The following is a 4,697-nucleotide window of genomic DNA, read 5'->3' as shown; positions in this document are numbered from 1 at the left end:
GGGGGGGGGACGTGCAGCTCTGTCCTTGCAGAGGAGGGAGAGCCTGTACCTGAATAAAACTTGGTCTTAAAGATGCTACTGGACTGTTTTGGATTGCTAGCTATGGGGGGGGGGGGGCTCTGCAATTTACCTGGCTGTTTCTTGCTCCTCATGGCCCAACTGAGGGTTGCTGGGAGCAGGGGGTGGGGCTTGTTGCATGTACCCGCCCCCCTGGGCTCCTTACTGCCGGAGCTCCGCTCCTGTGTGCTCCTGCAGGAAATGACCCGTGTGTGTGTGTGTGTGTGTGTGTGTGTGTGTGTGTGTGTGTGTGTGAGAGAACTGGGGATTGAAAGTCCTGCTGCAAATAGTCAGGAGATCTCCTTCCTGAAAGTATCAGTGTGGGTTGACTATTTTCCTGTGCTCTGTTCAGGATGGGAAAAAAACAGTGTGGTTTTAGAGCTGAGCTGCCTGAAACAGTGGGCATTACTGATTTAAGTTCTGTTGGCGCTGTTGGGGCTGTTGGAGTTAGGACCAACTTCTTAAGGCACAGTTGCCAGTGGGGGGGAAGCCTTTTCTGAAGAAGCCTCTGATCGCAAAGAGGAAAAAGTTCTCATGAACAGTCTGGTATCTATGGAGGGAAGCCAGTGTCTGTTAGAAGGCCTGGAAGTCCAGACGTGTTGCGTTTTTTTAAAAAATATATTTTATTTTGATTTTCCAGACATACATCAAATAAAAACCGTATAGTTTTCTTTTACATTTTTTTGGAGCATCTTATCCATACATTTCAAACCATCTATCTAGTTTCTGCCATCTTTTCTTAAACACACTTTCAAACTTTCCTGCCAGTAACGTATTTATTTTGTCCATTTCTTTTATGTCCATGATTTTTATAATTAATTCTTCTCTATCTGGTAGTTTATCAGATTTCCAACATTTTGCTATTTCTATTCTAGCACTTGTGAGGATATAAAGTATCAAGCGTGCATCATTGTATTTTATACTATCCGGTAGTATGTTTAATAGATATACTTCCGGCTCTAGTGATAAGTTTACTCCTACTATTTCCCAAATCAGTTGTTTTATTTTCCCCCAAAATTTTTCCACTTTTTCGCACCTCCACCAAATATGATAGAAGGAACCCACATTTTTTTCGCATCTCCAGCAGTTCCCTGAAACGTTCTTATAACATTTTAGCAATTTATCCGGTGTCCAATGCCATCTGTGGAACATTTTGAAGATGTTTTCTTTGTATGATGTAGCTCTTAGCAGTTTTGTTGATTTCCACATTTTTGTCCATTTCTCTGGGCCTATGTTGTTTCCTATATCTTTTGACCATGACGTGTTGGGTTTTGAGAGCGGTCTGCACGTGTCGGGAGCCCTGGCAGTCCTTCCCTTGGGCTGCTCTCCAGCCGTACCTGAAGCTTCCTGTAATCAGCCACAGGGCGTTCCAGGGAGGCCTCAGACTTCCCGGTCAGCATCTTGTCTAGAGCCAGCTTCAGCTTGACCACCGGAGGCAGGCACAGACCAGGGAGGGAGACTGCAACTCCCAGTGACATAAAGAAAGAAAGAATTCTCTAGCTGAGTGTCATCAGCATATGGGTGTTCTCCAAAGCTTTAGATGGATCCGAATACTGATGCTCCAAGGGGAGTCATGAAGGCGCCTTATATCGAGTCAGACCATTAGACCACGAAGGTCAGCGTGAACCTCCCAGGTCTCAGAGAGAGAGAGAGAGAGAGAGAGAGAGAGAGAGAGAGAGAGAGAGAGAGAGAGGTCTCTCCCATCACCTCCCACCTGATCCCTTTAACGGGAAACATCAGGGATTGAACTTGGGGCCTTCCGTGTGCTGAGCAGATGGTCTATGACTGAGCCATGGACCAAAGAGACCCCAGTGGTACTCCACGCCACAAAACCCAGACAGGATTTCAGATTTCCAGTAATGACTCTCTGAATCTGCTCAGCTGAAAAGACTGAATCCAACAAAGAGCCAGATCTTTTATTTCTTTGGTGTAGTGGTTAAGTGCGCGGACTCTAATCTGGGAGAACCGGGTTTGGTTCCCCACTCCTCCACTTGCACCTGGCTGGATGACCTTGGGCAAACCATAGTTCTGATAAGGGCTGTTCTTGAAAAAGAGCAGTTTCTGTCAAGAGCTCTCTCAGCCCCACCTACCTCACAGGGCGTCTGTTGTGGGGAGGGGGAGGGAAAGGAGTTTGTAAGCCGCTCTGAGACACCTTTGGGTAGTGAAGGGCCATGGGGTATAAATCCAATCTCTTCATCTCTTCTTCTTCTTCTCTCTATGTGCTGCTCTAACAGGGCAGCACAAGCCACTGTCTCAAAGGCAATAAAATTAGCCCAACACAGCTGGAAGGTGCTGGGCTGGGCGGCAGCTCTTTTTCACCCTTTCAGTGGCTGTCTGTTGAAATGGAAAGAGCCAACAAACTCTGCACATGCTCAGAGGCATTTTGCTCTGTGGCCAGCTGAATAGCAATAGCAGTCTTTTTGTGGCCAGCTGAATAGCAGTAGCCCACCATGTCACCTTCCTTCCCTTGGCCCTTTCACGGTGCAGCCTCCATCCACATTCTCGTTTCATACTGGGTGTGTGTGCAGATGGCCTAGGGTCTGAGCAACCCGGGTTCCGCTCCCCGCTCATGCCATGGAAGCTTGCTTGGCCCAGTCACATACTCTCAACCTAACCTACCTATGAGGGTTGTTGTGAGGTGTTCAGGAAATGAGAGGTGCGGGAACCTTTTCATGCACTCCCATCTTCACTGTGTTCATTTTGGGAGGGAGAGAAGCTGGCTTCCCAGTTGCACCAAACCAAATCTCAGTTTATTCTGTTACAGATTTTAAAGTCATAAAACACTTTTGTAGCATTTCAGTAATCAACACAGAATATTTTAACACAACCCCAGTACATAAACAGTGTGCTTGTAATTCTATAAAGGATATCCTTGGTTGCTCTGTCAAGACCCATAACAAAGGGTGGTTGGCCAGAACAAAAAGGTACAAAACTAAATTCAGACATTAAGCACCCTTTCCCCACCCTAACCCCAACTCCAATGGGCTGGTTCATACAGCTGCATCGGGCAGCCATTCCCCGGTCGTGCTCACCCTGGGGTAAGACGAGTCGGAGGCAGAGGAAGTAGACAGGAGTTGAATCCCGGCGCTAATCGATCCCCGTGCATTCGTCCAACGTTTTTGGATGTCTGAACTCCCCTCTTGTGAAGTCAAGCCATCTGGGAAGTCCGAACCTTCCCTTCCATTTCCGCCTCTCTCTCTTTTTATTAGTAGGTAGCAGGGTTCACATAAGCGCATAACCACCCTTGGCATTTTCCGTCACTGTGGCCAAGTAGTCATTCTGGATCGAGAATCCCCGGGGGAGTTGTTTTTGAGCGACAGATCTCCGCCCCCAAGAAACCTTCTCCTGTTTTTGTGTCAGGGTCTGAGAGCATCCCATGACTAACGCAAGGGTCGATGCACTGAAGTCAGTGGGACTACTCTCATATAAATCTGCACTCCCTCCCCCCCCATGTATTCCACGGAAGAGAGGCAAGGGGGGGGCGGCGGCTGAGAGGGGCTGGAGTATTTGACAGAGACATTGTGGAGCTGTCAGAAAGGAGCCGGAGCGCCTGACACACACCTCTCTCTTTTCTTTCTGTTTGGAATTTGATAATGTATAAACATTCCAAAAGGCAAAAGTCATTTAAGGCAAAAGGCACGTACAGCATTCTCTGTACCCGAAGGCCACAGCACTTAGCAGAGTCCCGAAACCTCCTGGGAAACAGAACCACCAATTCAACTATAGAGAGAAGAAGGAGAGGAGGAGATTGGATTTATACCCCACCCTTCACTATCCGAAGGAGTCTCAGAGCGGCTTACAAACTCCTTTCCCTTCCCTTCCCCACAACAGACATCCCCTGTGAGGTAGGTGGGGCTGAGAGAGCTCTTTTGAGGACTGCCTTTGAGAGAACAGCTCTGAAAGAACTTGTGACTGACTCAAGGTCACACCAGCAGCTGCATGTGGAGGAGTGGGGAATCAAATCCGGTTCTCCCAGATTAGAGTCCACGTGCCTAACCCCTTCACCAAACTGGCTAATTGCTATAGAAATTAAAGTATCATAGGTTGAGCAGAGGTTTAGCAGAGGACTGAGGCTCAATCCAGCCCTAATTCTGCAACATTTATTTATTTATTTATTTATTTATTTATTAAACACATTTATACCCCGCCCTCCCTGCAGTGCAGGCTCATGATTTAAAAATGGAGGGGAGGAGAACCATGTAAGCTGCTTTGGGCCCCCATTGTGGAGGAAGATGGGGGATAAAGGTTATCAGCTTGGAACAGCTGCCTTCTGCAGACCTAGTGCACGGCTACCGTTGGAGAAGATGTTGGGCGGAGAAGCTCATAAACAGAACCCTGGCATTAGAATGATCACAGAATAGCCTGGCCCCGTCCAGTCATTCCCAAATTTTCACACATCCTCCACCTGATAAAATGCTGGCCAGTTCTACATTATCTATATATCTAATAGCCAACTTGCCCCCTCCATGCGGATACTTAAATCAGCACGGAGGGGGCAGCTGGGGGGCCGGGGGAGGTTTGTGCACACGTGGGCCAGTCCCCACGTGTGCACAAAAATACAAAAAGTTTTTAAAAATTTCGGGGGATGTTTAAATCCCCCCGAAAGTGCAAGAGCGTCTCCTGCGCATGCGCAGGAGACG

At 47.8% G+C, this 4,697-nt stretch overlaps 1 protein-coding gene across 1 annotated transcript in view; it reads left to right on the top strand.

Moving 5' to 3' along the window:
- ACE (angiotensin I converting enzyme) overlaps window positions 1-4,697 on the top strand; it is a 90,928-nt gene that overhangs the window by 32,245 nt on the left and 53,986 nt on the right. The gene's annotated exons all lie outside the window — the stretch shown is intronic.

This window comes from Gekko japonicus, unplaced genomic scaffold (assembly GCF_001447785.1).
Source record: "Gekko japonicus isolate JY-2015 unplaced genomic scaffold, Gekko_japonicus_V1.1 scaffold2189, whole genome shotgun sequence".
In the NCBI taxonomy this organism is placed as follows: domain Eukaryota; kingdom Metazoa; phylum Chordata; class Lepidosauria; order Squamata; family Gekkonidae; genus Gekko; species Gekko japonicus.
The sequence above is the reverse complement of the archived record's forward strand: the minus strand, read 5'-3'. Positions and strand labels throughout refer to the sequence as shown.